The 15,716-nt window shown below is 39.2% G+C and overlaps 1 long non-coding RNA gene across 1 annotated transcript in view; it reads left to right on the forward strand.

The window, feature by feature from the left end:
* LOC110740889 overlaps positions 1-15,716 on the forward strand; it is an 84,817-nt gene that overhangs the window by 27,561 nt on the left and 41,540 nt on the right. The window contains exon 2 of the long non-coding RNA XR_002516143.2: positions 10,692-10,809. This is a non-coding gene — a long non-coding RNA (uncharacterized LOC110740889). The remainder of the gene's footprint in view (positions 1-10,691; positions 10,810-15,716) is intronic.

The raw sequence follows: 15,716 nt of genomic DNA on the forward strand, positions 1-15,716 counted from the left end.
CAAGCTAAAGATGGTTTTTATGATTTTATATGATTGAAAAAAATCAAAAGAATAATATTTCATGACATGTGAAAATTGTGTGAAATTCAAATTTTAGCGTCTAAAAATCAAGTTTTGTTGAGCACAGCTACACCAGTTCATTTATGCATTGACTGTGGCTGTTTTCACACTGCAACAGCAGAATCAAGAGTTATGACAGAGACTATACAGAGACCATACAGCCTGAAATATTTACCACCAGACCACTTACAGAAAATGTTTACCAATACATTATCTAAAAGGCAAAGTGAAATAAATAGCAAATAACAGCAAATTCAGGGAGAATGGGTTAAACACCATGTGAGTGACACCTACCCTGTGCTGAGTGTTGGGGGACCACAGAGAACAGGGCGATCAAAGAAGGCATCATGAGGCTGGCTTTGAAGGATAAAGAGTTTCAATAAGAGACAATCCAGGGTCTGGGAGCAGCGGCTCAAGCCTATGAATCCCAGTACTTTGAAAGGCCAAAGTGGGTGGATCACTTGAGGCTAGAAGTTTGAGATCAGCCTGTCCAACATAGGAAAACCACAAAAACACAAAAATGAGCTGGGCATAGTGGTGCAAGCTTGTAATCCCAGCTACTTGGGAAGCTGAGGCATGAGAATTGCATGAACTCGCGAGGCGGAGGTTGCAGTGAGCCGAGATCATGCCACTGCACTCCAACCTGGGCAACAGAGCGAGACCTTGTCTCAAAAAAAAAAAAAAGAAAAGAAGTCAGAAAAGAAGATTCTAAATTAAGGGGAGGGTTTGCACAGAGAAAGGAGAAGGAAAAAAATAAGCCAGAAAAGGCTATCGGCTTAAGACACCCCAACTCTACGGTTAAAAAGAATTATTGAGAGCAAAGAATAATTTGCTCCCATTTGTTACCTGCTCTTTATTGCATGCTACAAGTCATGAATAGTCACAAACATCAAATTTTGAATACAGTAGCACTTTAATTCTCACTCAACACTATCATCTGCAATTCAGTACATTCTAAGAATTATTAGAGCCAAGTGCATTAAAAATTGTATAGTCTGAGAAATAACATGCACTTGGATTGAATTGATCAATAGCCATACTACTGCAATTTGAATAAAATGAATAAGAACCTCTATGATTTATTTCTCTTTGAGTAGATGTGTCATTCTACCCCAAAAAATGCCCAACATTTCATGTGTATATTAATGTGTCAAGTCTATACCTGTAAGTGTGGTGGCTTAAAAGGTCATTAATAAAAATGTGTCAATTCCCAGAAATCCTGTATGACTGCCAAAGTAGATGAACTGTGTCAGTAATCCAAAGGTCATAAGCCCTGCAGCTTGATGGTCACTAAGTAGTCAATTTTTTACTCCTTTGCCAAAGTGTTTTCTTAGTTTAGAACCTTCCCAGAAAATCTCTCTTAGGAAAAAGCAAGGTTCCATCCAACCCTTGGACCCTGAGATGATTAAGGTAACTGTTTTACTTGATAAACCGTGAAGGAGGTTAGAAAAGGAAATGTTTAGCTCTTGCTGCTGCCTTTGTACACATTAAAAATGTACAGGGCTTCATGGACAAGCTTGACTGTGCTGCTTTGCCAAAGCTGGGGCCAGGCAGCACTTCCCAAGGGAGTCTTGTTGGTGTTACAGAAAGACAGTATTTTCAACAAGTTCCTCCAAATTCTCCCAATAATGGAGCCGATGAGCCTACCACAGACAACCACCAGTAAGAGCTACACTGCCTGAGTTTAAATGCCAGTTCTATTCCCCCAGCTGTATAACCTTGGCAATACAACCTTGGTTTGTAACCTCCCTGTGATTCAGTCTCTTCATCTATGAAATGGGAATAATACTAGTGTTTGCCCCACATGGTTTTGATGAGAATTCATATTCAGTAACCTTCAGTTATTATTATTGTGGCTCCAACATGAGTGCCCTAGGAAATCAAGGTACCCACTCTTTCTTCCTGTCAAGGAGTCCTTAGTGTTTCCCAAGGCCCATTTTATTAGTGACTCCATGTATCTCACCATATAGTATAAGCTTCCATTTCTGTGCAATTTATTTGCTCACCACCCTTCATCCATTCCCACGAAGTCCTTTGTGAGATGTAGTAACTTCAGCCTCAGAAAAGGTCTGCACTTTTCATTTACAAGATGGAGGAACAAACTAGAACTCTTATTATTATAGTTATCTATCTATTACTGAATAGTCTAGCTGGAGACCATCTGAATGGTATTATATTTACAGCTGAGGTCTCCACAGTTAAGAGTGGGACTATAGATTCCCTTAAATCTTCCAAGGATCCCAAGACCTGGAGGCACTTGTTCAGTAAGCTGATATTCCTCTGGCCCAAGAACTAGATATGTGACTAGAATAAGAATCAGTGACAAAGACCACTAACTGTTAATACTCAAGAAGTCTCATAAAAACAAACCTAAAATGGTATGGAAGATTTGTTGAAGAATAGTCCATGAAAAATAAACTGTTTCAGAGGAACTTCATTAAAGATTGAGGTTTTGTACTTACTTATCAGAGACCTAATATAATGTCTAATTTCAAACCTCTTCGGTAAAGATGTTTTTTGGGTTTTTTGGTGGGGTTTTTTGGACTTACAAAGTGTCAAAGATTCATTTGGGTCAATGGGTTAATTCTGATGAAAAGAGAAAGTTCTCTTACTTGCTTTAGAAGCTTTATAGCACTACATCAGAGTGGATAATAAATAACTAATTTGTGTCTTTGGGGCTGCTGTAGACTCATCAACAAAAAAGAAAAAGAATGCTATTTCCCTGTTTCCATCCGAAAAATACAGCCAGGTCTTTGTGTTTTGAGTTTTGGGTTCCTTTGCCCAGAAGAGAGAGATAACAGTGTTCTATGTGTTTCCTAAGCTGCCTTTTGGGAAGGCTCAGCCCATCCAAGGAAATGATATTAAAGCATCTGTGCATCCAAGGAAAGGAGAGGTTTTGCCTGGACTCTCAAATATTGTTGGGTCCCTGAAAGTCTGGCAGAGGAGAGGAATAGGATTCTATTAGAGGGTAAGCCTACACCAGCTTACTCAAAATGCCCTGTATGTTGAAGGGAGCTGAGCACATGGATGCCTGAGGAGGACCAGACCCTTGGGAATAGCAATGAGGCTCTCCATGGCCAAACTTGTAGAAATGAGAAATGTTCTCAGTGAAGGACACCTGGAGGTGAACAGTGAAGGACCAGGACATGGAAAGGGCATCAAGTAGTGGGAGGAATAAATTGATAATGGTGACCACTATGGTTCAAAGACCCAGCTCTCCTCATCATGTTTCTAAGGGTAGGGTTCTTGCGCAAGCCAATGGCAGATGAATGATTTATATTGAACTGTTTATCAACCTTGGCAAACTGGAATTCAGAAATAGATTCAATTTTATTTCAAAAAATCAAAACAAAGTGATGAATCATTATGGAAAAATCCATGCCTGTTAAAGATTTTTTTACTCCTCCACAAGATGGGGATAATAATAATAATAATAATAATAATAATAATATCTATCTCAAAAGCTATTAGTATGGCAAAATGAGATATACTGTGTAGAGTAAAAAAGTGAACTTCAAAGGTTTCTCGTACTGTTATACATACCCTTAGACATGGTTAGCACGGACCTTCCTTCCCTTGCTGGAGTGCTGACTAACCATTTGCCATCTCTTTCTCCTTTGCACTCAAATAAGTGAAGGTTCAGTTTATTGCAGCCAGCAAGAGTAGTTCTGTGAATGTCAGGAAAAGGAGACAAACCAATGGCCAGGCTTCTGCTCTCTTGAGATTTACCTTTTTTCCCCATACCAACACCCAGTGCTAACACAGGCTATGGAGCAGAAGCCCATATTGATGTCCAGGTACCCTAGACCAATTAAATCAGAGTCTCTGGGAGTAGGGCCTGAGCAGTACTAATGTTTAATATCTTTCAGGTGATTCCAGTGTGCAGCTAGATGGAGAACTCTGACCTTGGGGATGTTATTGTTTAGACAATGTTAATAACTTTGTAGACCTGGGCAGACAGGATAATTAAAGGAAGAACTTGAAGCAGGTTGAATTTTCAGGCAATTGTAAGATTCCTATTAGCTTTGTTATAAATTTCATTTGTGAAATATATGCCTGTAAAAGAGTTTTCTAGGTCAACTCTATTTTTCTAGTCCAGGCAAGTTGACTTATCTCTTCTTGCAACTACTGCCCCCTACACCCACCAAAAAAAGGATTCTTAATCCTTTCCTGTGATTTCTTGTTTGTTTTTAACATTTCTCTTATAATCTACTCTAGGAATGGCTTCTGAAGTTACGGTGACTTTTAAGCATGATTATAGTGAAAGCAGAAATCTAGCCAAACAATGTAGGAAGTTTTATTCAGCCTGAAAGCCACCACTGTGACTCTTGGAAAAAATATATTAAAGGGGAAATGGTTTGAAATTCTGACTCCTGAATTAGGCACAGTGGCTCACGCCTGTAATCCCAACCCTTTGGGAGGCCGAAGCCGGTGAATAACTTGAGGTCAGGAGTTCGAGACCAGCCTGGCCAATGTGGTGAAACCCTATCTCTACTGAAAGTACAAAAATGTGCCGGGCAGGAGGCTGAGGCAGGAGAATCATTCAAGCCCAGAAGGCAAAGTTTGAAGTGAAGATAGCACCACTGCACTGCAGTCTGGGCAACAGAGTGAGACTCTATCTCAAAAAAAAAAAAAAAAAGAAAGAAAGAAAAAGAAAATTCTGGCTCCAAGACTAAGAGGGACAATTGTGAATTAATTAATTGATTGTAGCTAATCGGATAATACAGATAAATTTAGATGTGTCTAAAATATGTAAATGAACTTCCCTTTTAAGAATTTTAGTAAATGTTCTGTAACAATTTCTTAAAAGTAGCTCGGAGATTTCTTGATTAATAAAATCTTTTGTACCAGAAATAATTCCTGTGATACTCCTCACAACAGCCCTCTATGGGAGCCGTTATTGGCTTCTATTACCAAACAGGAAGTAGTTTAAGAACATTTAAGCAATTTGCCCCAAGTTCCAAGATGTAGGAAATGGCAGAACAGGGATTGAAGCCCAGATCTGTCTGATCCAAAGTCTAGACTCTTGACCATGAAGCTCTAGGGTCATTCTAGCTTTCTGAACAACTGTACCAAAAATCTTTTGCTTCCTTCAAAGTCTTATCTTACCCAACCCAATCCCTGCCTCAAAGAGGAGTCTCAAACTCAACAACCTACTGGGGGCCAGGATGCTAACACAAATGAGTTAATATGGGTCATACTTAAGAAAAACTCACATTGTTCTACATGTGTAACTTAGCTACTGCTCAGCTTCAGTCAACTGTTGTCCTGGAAGAAATTAATCCTAGAATTACTAGTTCCCCTAATTCTGTAACAGAGGCAGACAATTGGATTTTTGTGAAAAACATCCCAACTTTTAAATGTTGGCAATAAATTTACTTGCTTTTTAAACAACATTACATGGTACAACACTGAGCAGGCTAAACTATGTGAGCCATAATTTGAGAGAAAAAAGGAAACGCATTCAGTATCTTCTGGGAGAAAAAAAAAAGGAGACACATTCAACATCTTTTAGTTTCTGATAGATATCAGTTGGTTTAGATGCAAGTAAATGACCTTCTAGAAAACACAGTTAGGGAAAGGGGCAATGTCCACAAGTCCTTGCTGGAAAAAAAGCTCAGCTCATTAACTAATCAGTCTTAGTTATACATATACCATGAAAGATAACCTTTGATGATCTTAAATCAGACTGCATGCCTTGATGACAAGGGTTAGCATATAAAAACACTTTGTACCAATTACTGCTAATATGTCCTTTGGCAACAAATTCACTGGAGTGATTTAAAACTAAATCCAAATCGACTCCTTTATTTATGACAAAAGCTCTCTTATCTGCAGTGGACCAAGGAAGCATTATCAGGTTTGGAGGCAGGTTTTTGTTTTTCCCGCAGGAATGACAATGTAAATGAAAAGCCTTCCAGCTGAGTTACAGCAAAAAGGAAAAAATTCCTATTTCCTACAATCTCTTTAACTTTGGCTCTCAGATCTCTGAACTACAGATAGGGCTGGAATGTAGAGGCAGACTGGGAGTAACAGTGCCAGAATCTATTCAATGGATGTGCTTCTAGGCATATGACTTTTAAAAAGAAGTTTCCCAATATCACTCAATGGAAAAAAAGAATTATTATTTACCTTTGGGACCTCAAAACAAGTACTGAGCCAATATTTGTGTCTCTGTTTCATTTATACCAGCCACTTGCATTAGTAACTATAGTATTTTAATTAGTCTCTTTTTGTTTTCTCCTCTCAGCTACATACAATTTTTAAAACCATAGTTATCTTTGAAACTTTGTCACTTAAACTCTTTTGGACACAGCTGCATTTGTGAAGGCATGGCTTTCAAATAATATACACTAAAAGATCAAAAGAGTGAAAGCAAAGAACAAAAATGTGTTAGAGGTTCATTTTCCCTTTGGATTTATGTCTAATGCAATTACCTCATTTTCAAGTTAAGGAAGAATCATACTCCTTCTATCCAAATGCAACTTTGAAAGTCATTATTTTGTGTAATGCCCAACATGAAGCTTGATACACAATGACTAGAGTGTGAGAAGGAATTGCTGAACTGTATGGTAAAAATTTTGTAAACTCTAAATTTTAAAAAATACTAAGTCTAAATATTTGCTCTTTGAATTTTTGTCTAGTTTTATCTACTCATAGGTGTTTTTTGGTCTGCCTTGAAATGCATAGAGCTGGGACCTAGGTGTTTTTGCACACTTTAAATAGGGAGCCCACAGGCTGTTGCCACTTTTTAATGTTTCAACTATGTAAGGAAAGCATTTTTCATTCCTAAAATTGACCTACATATTAAAGACAATAAATATTTTTCTTATTCCCACCAGCAAAGGAAAAGTGAAATTGAAGGAATTGTTAATACGCTTCAAAAGAATTTTTGAGCAACTCTGGATGCAAAGAAAAAGAGTAACTTCATATGGTGATTTGTCATATTAAAAAAAGAAAAAAGCATCCAATGAATGGGAATACAGAACCCTGAGACAACTATCATAATATTTCTAGAAAGCTGATAGCTGTTTTCAGATTTTCTATAATTAATTTCAGTTTTAAAAATCTATAAAACTGCAAGGGCTGCATTTACTCTGGTGGGCCATTAAGGATGCCATATTTTCCATGGTGAAGCATTAATTGAAATTTTTAAAAGTAGAAATCTATGGCAGAAGATCAAAGAATGAGAAATTGGTGGTAGGCTGTGGTCAGTTCCACATCAATAGAATGCAGCCGCCTCCTCCTCCTATTTCTAGATAAAAACCCATTAATTCCCACTCCCTTCTGTGTTAACATTCATTTCAAGAAAAATACGTTTGGACCTGCCTCGCACACACATGCCATTCACACTGTGAGGAGCAGAAGTGTAGCAACAGACTGAACATCTGAAATAGCTCTGCTCAATTCGGCTGTACATCTGGCACCTCTGCCCCTCCTCCATCCACCTATGAGGTCTTTGCAAGATCTTGAGGAGGACTTATCACTCCCTTTACTGCCTGGGGTGAAAAGAAGATCAGATAACGGCACATAAAAGGTTATACAGTGGCCAAACAGGGGACAAGCATTTCTAACCCTGAGCTCATGGCAATAACCAGAAACTTACAGGTCCCTGTATTTTTCCATATGGTTTGAACAAAAGATTCCCATGGGGTAGATTTTTATCTGTTACGTTCCTGAAATAAATTTGCTGATTTGGGAGAACCGATTTCCAGGAAGGAGTAAAAGGACCGAGGTGCATAATTATGACCCTTCTAAAATGTGAGCCTCTGTCCTACCACTATTTGTTTCAATCCTTCCTTTAATGTGGGTAAAACATAGCATCTCAAGGTCTTGCATAGGCGTCACCTAGCCAATAGATACACTTCTAAGTGAGCTTTTAAAATTAAAGAGTAAAGCATATACACAAATCATCAAGGACAGAGTTAAACAAATTTTTCATAAATTAATCTATTTAGCCAGTACCAGATCAAGAAACAGACCATGGTCAGCATCCCAGAAACTCTCTCTTTTTTTAATTAATTAATTTTTTTATTATTAGACTTTAAGTTCTAGGATACATGTGCACAACATGCAGGTTTTTTACATATGTATACATGTGCCATGTTGGTGTGCCTCACCCATTAACTCGTCATTTACATTAGGTATATCTCCTAATGCTATCCCTACCCCCTCCCCACCATCCCACAACAGACCCCGGTGTGTGATGTTCCCCACCCTGTGTCCAAGTGTTCTCATTGTTCAATTCCCACCTATGAGTGAAAACATGTCCAGAAACTCTCTTCATGACCCTTTTGGTCACTCCCATCCTGCCAGGGTAACTAATATTCTGACTTCTAACCACAGAGATTCATTTTAGGAAATACAGTTTTAATGCAATTGAATTGTATCTTTTTGCATACTTGACTCAGATAAAATCTGCAGATATGTACTGGACCAACTTACTTGTCCCAGACATTTATTATTTGACTATGCTGAATTCTGCATTGTAAACACCATTTTGGAACAAAAGATCCCAGATTTAGTCCTGTTCTGCCACTAATTAGTTGGGAGAGCTGGGAAGAATCACTTCCCCATTTTGGCCCTTAAATTCCTCTTTGTAAAATAAGTACATTTAACTAGAAAAGCTATAAGCTTTCTTCTGAAAGAACATACTCTTCAGAATGGAAATATTAAGGACATATTCTTTCAATCATATGTCACTTTCAATTATATTTATATAACACTGTACCTATATACCTTTCTTCAAAGACAAATATTTATGAAGGCATTGCACATGCAGCACTACAAGCACATCTGGGGTTCTTGCCCTCATTCTGTTTCCAGTCTTGTACTAATTCAAGCAAAGAAATTAATAAATACTTAATAATGGAGCGAGGGAACCATGGGACTGAATATTTATGGGTCATTAGATGACCTGTCTCAAAAGGACAAAACCCAAGGAAATAGAGGTGCTTACTTAACAGGGCAGCCTGCCCTATCTCTAGATTTGGAGAGATCACTTTTCCTGTACTCAGTGGGAACTCTTTCTCTTCCCAAAGTACTCACTGCCCTTATCTCCCCCTAACAAAATCTGTTAAGTTTATTCTCATTAATGTGTAAATGGTTGCCAAGCCTTAATGTTCTCTTTCACAGAAGTGTTTACACTTACCAAGAATTTTGATTTTAAGAAGTGAATCTCTAGTTAACAGAATTTCACATATCAGAGTCAGGGGAGTAGGTCTACTTTTAGACAAGGAATAAAGTCATCCCACATAGGTAACTATGAAAGCAACCTTCTCTCCTAATGTTGGTGCTCCTATTAATTGAGCACTTACTATGGGCCAGCTTTGTGCCAAGCCTTTTACACACATTATCTCATTTTTTTTCCACAGGCAGTATCATTATTGTTGTTTTTATTTCACAAATAAAGAAACTGTTAGTATCCAGCCCAAGGGGACACAACAAATAGCACTAAATCCTTCTTTGCATGTCTGAAAGGCCTATTTGACACTGGGTTTAGCAGCAGTTACCCACTAAAATCAAAAATAGAAACCAGAGGCCAGAGCTCTCCAGCACAGTGCCAGGAAAGGAACTCACTCTTCTGGATCACTGGTGATGGAGGTCTGAGAAGCAAGGAAGCAGCCCCTTTTTTTCCTGTTGGTTGCACCTCCACCCCTCCTTTGTGCTGGACACTTTCAGATGCTGCATTCGTGTTTTCAAGGCCTCAATACATCACATGGCAGCCAGACTCTAAAAGCCCATTGAAACACTGCTCCAGAAGGCCTGCAGAGCACCCAGCTAGCAGCCCTGACTTAACATCATTCCCAGCTAAGATGTTTTTGGAGCTTTTGAGGCCAACAGGGACCTCAGTTGCAAATTAAGGCCAGCTTCTGTTCATCCAATCAGGGGATAAAACATCCAACACTCATTCCCTTCTGGACACAGAGCCAATCATTTCCCTTAACTCTTAGGAGACAGTGCGCAGAATCGCTCCAAAGGGGCCTGTTTTATATCATTTGTAGAATTACAAAGCCCTGAGGCTTTTTGAAAGCCCATTTACTGACCAATGGTTCTAACTACTACGCTGAGAAACAGACCACAGCTTGGTAACAGGTATCCCCCAGCACTTCACACCCAGGATGTCACTAACAATCCCCAGGGACATGAAGCAAGATTCCACAAGTGCTCAAAACCAAATGAATTCAAAACCGAGGTAAAACCACCCGCAGTGCCTGGGATGGGAGGGGAAGTTGAAACCCAGCAGCAGAGTGCAACAACTCCAGAAAGCTAGGACTCATCGGCTACCTGTTGAAGGTATATCTCAACACATCATGATTACACTGGTTTTAGAAAGAGTACTGGCATTTTGTCCAGAACAGTTTGAATGTCAGTCCAACATAATGGAAGGTGAATTTGCGGCCACAGCAACATACAATAATCACTGAGACTCGTTTGGGGCATCCCTGTTTATGGGATGAGAGATTCGAATCTAATCTACTGAATTCGGAAAAATACAAATATGCTCAATTCAGTTAAAGAGCTTAGAAGTAAATGAAATCAAACTGCATTGTTTTAACCAAATGAGCGTTTTTAAAAATTTTATTTACAAATATCCAGCTTTATCTAATTTTATGGTATGTTTTCTTCAGGGCCCTTACCGTGCTGTGGTGTGTCCCGGGGGCCATGATATGGTTGTGGCCATGGCTAAATGGGCCACCAGCTTCCAAGGAGATTTGTCAGCAAGTGTAAGATAAACAGAAGTCAGAGGTATGTTCAAGATTGTTGGAGGGGTTTGGAAGGTGGAGGAGGAGAAGGGGAATCAAAGAACTTGCAGACCATGAGAGGTGAGGACGTCCAGCTCCTCTGCGTTCCATTTCCTCTAATCTGGATTGGCATGTCTGACCAAATTCTTGCCTTTGGTGCCACTTATAAAATCCTAAAAGATGAGAACATCAGGGCACTATTTAATGTCTTTTTTAAAGTATGGCCTCAATTCAGAATGAGGTAGATCTACATTAACTGATTCAAAGCAATGTCCAAGATGCTTTATTAAATGTAAAAAAGAAAAAAAAAGTTTCAGAATGGCATGTTTACTATGCCATTTGTGTATTTAAAAAGAGAGGAGCTATGTAGACATAAATGCTTATGTATGTATAGAATATATCTAGATTCTGGAAGGATGCACTAGAGGAGGTAATGGTAAGGGAACTGTGAGGCTGAGAAATCCCGTAGATTATATAACCTTCTGAAGTTTCACCTTTTTCCTAGTTTAAAATGGTAATCATATAATAAAACACACCATTTCACTAAAAGAGCTAGATTTTCCAGACCAATATTTGATATATGGAATTTTGAAATGTTACATAGTCAGGACTGTACAGAAATCAAGTCACAAAATAATGTCTTACACAGCTGGCCAAGCTTACCCCAGAATGAATTTTTTTTTTTTTTTTTTTTGAGACAAGGTCTCACTCTGTCACCCAGGCTGGAGTGCAGTGGTGTCATCATGGTTCAGAGGCCTCAATCTGCTAGAATTCCAGTGATCCTCCCCGCTCAACCTCCTGAGTAGCTGGGATCAACAGGCCCATGCCACCATGCCTGGCTAATTTTTATTTTTGTTTGTTTGTTTGTTTCTAGAGAGAGGGTCTCACCATGTTGCCCAGGCTGTTCTTGAACTCCTGGGCTTAAGCGATCCTCCTCCCTCAGTCTCCCAAAGTGCTGGGATTATAGGCGTGAACTACCACGCCCAGCCCAGAATAATTTTAGAACCGTAAATGTCAGTGCACTTTTGTTAAAGATGCTTCTTTGGCTGCTATTTTTAGTCTTTTCTTCCTCCTCAGATTCTCTGAAGATTATAATCTTCACAGTAGTGGACTAGAAATCACAAAGATTTTAAGAGAGAAAATGTGTCCTATTAGCTATAAATAAAATCACTCCCCTAACTCTCTGGGGAGAGAATGAGGAAGAAAAGCTGGAGTCATAAAAGAGTGTTCTTTCCTTGTGACTGTGGATCAAGATTGACACCCAGTGGCCAGATAGAATCCTTTTTTTCACTGACATTCTTGCTATATAATTCAACATTTCTAAAATGTCCCTTTATGTTTTAGAGGAAAAAATCATTTAAATCTGTGATGTTTACTGAAAGCGAACTGTATCTTAGACAGCCAGGTTAAATTAGTAGGTCTTGTTTCATACATAATTAACAGGTTTATTTCTGTATCCTCTCTGTTTGCATTTTTTCCTAACATTAAGAAGCAATTTTCACTCGGTTGACAAAACAATGTACACTAAGTCCTGTGGAAATGCAACTTTAAGCAAAATGAGGTACAACAGTTCTTTGAATAATGCCTTTTTTTTTTTTTTTTTTTGAGATGGGAGTCTCACTAAGTTGCCCAGGCTGATCTTGAACTCCTGGCCTCAAGAAATCCTCCTGCCTCAGCCTCCTGAGAAACTAAGATTATCGGCATGAGCCACCATGGATGGCTTAGTTATAATGTCAATGAGAAAAATAAAATTGGTTTTGTTATATCTTATTTTGCTTGAGGTTGACATTTCCAAGAACCTGTTGACAACATTGAGGACTTAATGTATTCAATTTCTTTTTTCTTTTTTCTTTTTTTTTTTTTTGAGACCAAGTCTCACTGTCACCCAGGCTAGAGTACAGTGGCACGATCTCAGCTCACTGCAACCTGCACCTCCCAGGTTCAAGCAATTCTCCTGCCTCAGCCTTCCCAGTAGCTGGGATTACAGGCATGCACCGCCATGCCCAGCTAATTTTTGTATTTTTAGTAGAGACGGGGTTTCACCATATTGGCCAGGCTGGTCTCGAACTCTTGACCTCAGGTGAAGCACCTGCCTGGGCCTCCCAAAATGCTGGGATTAGAGTTGTGAGCTACTGCACCCAGCCATGATGAAGTTAATATTTTAGCAAATAAAACTAACATGTTTAACACAGATTACCAAAGACAAAAGTAGTGAATTTAACCTCAAAGTCCAAATTCTAGCTGGGTAATCTTGAGCAAGTCTCTGAATTTTACTAAATTTCAATTTCCTCCCCATTGTGAGGATTAAATGAGATGCAAATTTAAAATGCTTATCTTGGTACCTCCATGTATGTTATGAAACACACACACACACACACACATATATATATATACACGTGGTAGCTATTTTCTGGTAATTACTACCAGAAAAAGCAAGTTTGTGAAAGTCAAACCCACATGAAGAATATATCTCTTCTTGAATCAACTTTATAGTACCTAGTTTGATGCAGAACAGTGGCCCCAGATAATCTAAAAGTATAAATAATTCAAAAGATCAAACAATCTAAATAGAGTCATTTATATCTGGATTTGTATTATACTTTTTTTTTTTTTGAGGTGGGCTCTCACTCTGTCATCCAGGCTAGAGTGCAGTAGCAAGCTCATGGCTCACTACAGTCTAGACCTCCCAGGCTCAAGCAATCCTCTCACCGAAGCCTCCCTAGTAGTTGGGATTACAGGTATGTGCCACTATGCCCTGCTAATTTTTGTATTTTTTTAGAGAAGGGGGTTCGCCATGTTGCCCAGGCTGGTCTCAAAACTCCTGGGCTCAGGTGATCCGCCCACCTTGACCTCCCAAAATGCTAGGATTACAGGCGTGAGGCACAGAGCCTGGCCTATTATACATTTTTAATGGCCTATTTACTGTCACAATCACTTTTTTCTCAAAAATTAAAATTAGATTAAAACTCAAAGCTCTCCACATTCTTGGATTTTCAGGAAAGAAAAAAACATTTAGTACCTACCCTTCAAACCTCCATATATGATGTGTGTAAATTAACTTAATTATAAATCACATACACGTGCTATGTTACTACATATTATGTACATTGTAAAATATGTCCCCAAATAGAAATTTTTCAGTATAAGATACATATAAATCAAAATGAAGGCAATTCCTTTCTCCCCCTCAATGGAGTATCTTGCACATGCCTGAGGTGGGTACCCCCTATTCTGGAAGCTATTACCCTAACAGTTCTCTGACTCTCACCAGTAACGGGGAGAGAGACAAACTGGTGATCTGGCACAGTGGAAAGAGTAAGGGCTTTGATGAACCCAATCCTGCATTTGAAAACTGTGGTTTCATTAGTGCTGGTGTGACCTGGGCAAGAGTCCTATTCTTGTTGAGCCTCAGGGTCCTCTTCTGTCAAAGGAGGGTGATGATACATACAAATGATATTGTCCATAAAACGCAGTGCTTGGCATGGTATTATTATCACTTAGAGCTGAAAGACGCTTTCAAAAATCACTTAGGGAACTAGGACTAGAAAGATCCAGTCTCCTGGATTTTTAAAGCCACACAGCTGGCTACTTAATCTAGGACCACCCTGCTCTCTTTACTGAGCTGAGAGGCGGCCTCAAAAAATGTACTGTCAGACAAGGTTTCTCTGGGACTGGAAATATAAATGCCATCATGAAATTTTCCCCACTCATGGTTACTCCATGGGTAGGCTATATAGAGAAACAATTAATAGTTACACATGTACAGTTGTTACTAAATGGTTTTTTAAAACCACAAACCACAGAGAAAAATATATCCTATTACTAGTGTCAAGAATTAAATATATTTTATTTTGAAATCTATACAGTGGGCAAAGCTCTGGTCCAAAAGGAATGCTACCTAGATTCTAGCCCCAATTGTGACATGGACATGTCATTTGACAACTCTATATCTTATTTTGCTCATCCATTAAGCAAGAATGATATTACTTACACTTGTTGCAAATTAGCAAGCAATAATATAGGTTAGGGAAAGGATTCTACAAATAATTGTCATTATCGCTACTGTCTCCCCAACAATGATAAAATTATCTCTCACACACACATACACTTGAGAATCAGTATCCTCCCAGCCCAAAGGCTGATCCCTTTAGAGAAGAGACCAAGGCCCACTCTGCTAGGCAACAGGTGGTCAACAACAAAAAGCATGGACGTTTGCTGTCTTCTCTGATCCAAAGACAGAACGTTCGCAGGCATGGACCCACTCTGAGCTATTCCTTATCAGCAGCCTTAGGACCTCTGACCTAGAGACCGGGTGGATGGTTTGCTCCATCCACCTTTGGAATCTCAGGTGACCAGATTGCAGCATTTCCTATCTGACTAAGACAGCATCTGCTTTGGCTCACCTGTTTGGAGCTCTAGTCCTTTACTAGGACTGATGCCCTGTTAGCTAAAAATAGGTGCCATATTTTGGGCCTACTGCTATGCTGGGTGTTTTGTATATGTTATTTCCAGTCCTTACAACAACCTGTGAAGTGGCGATTATTATTTCATTTTACAGTTATGGAAACTGAGAGCCAGAGGTTAAATAGCTTCCCAAAGTCAGACAGCTAGGAAAGGAAATGCTAATCTGGCTCCAAATCACATGCTCTTTCTAAAACATTTCCCACCCTGATTCCCTGTCTGGTTCCTGCCTGATCAACCCTCAGATTCTGGACCCTATCTCCTTTACCCTTGAGGGGTGTTGCCAGGAACCACCGTACTGGCATCCATTCCCATATTCTGCTTCAAGACTCACCTACTAAATGGAGCATACTGGAGCTTACTGGAGTGTTCAGTATGATACATGCGTGTACCCAGATTTACTAACTGCCTGACAATCCCATATTGCTACACCCTTCAGGCTCAGGGCAT

The sequence above is a fragment of the Papio anubis genome, chromosome 10 (genome assembly GCF_008728515.1).
Source record: "Papio anubis isolate 15944 chromosome 10, Panubis1.0, whole genome shotgun sequence".
Taxonomy (NCBI): Eukaryota; Metazoa; Chordata; class Mammalia; order Primates; family Cercopithecidae; genus Papio; species Papio anubis.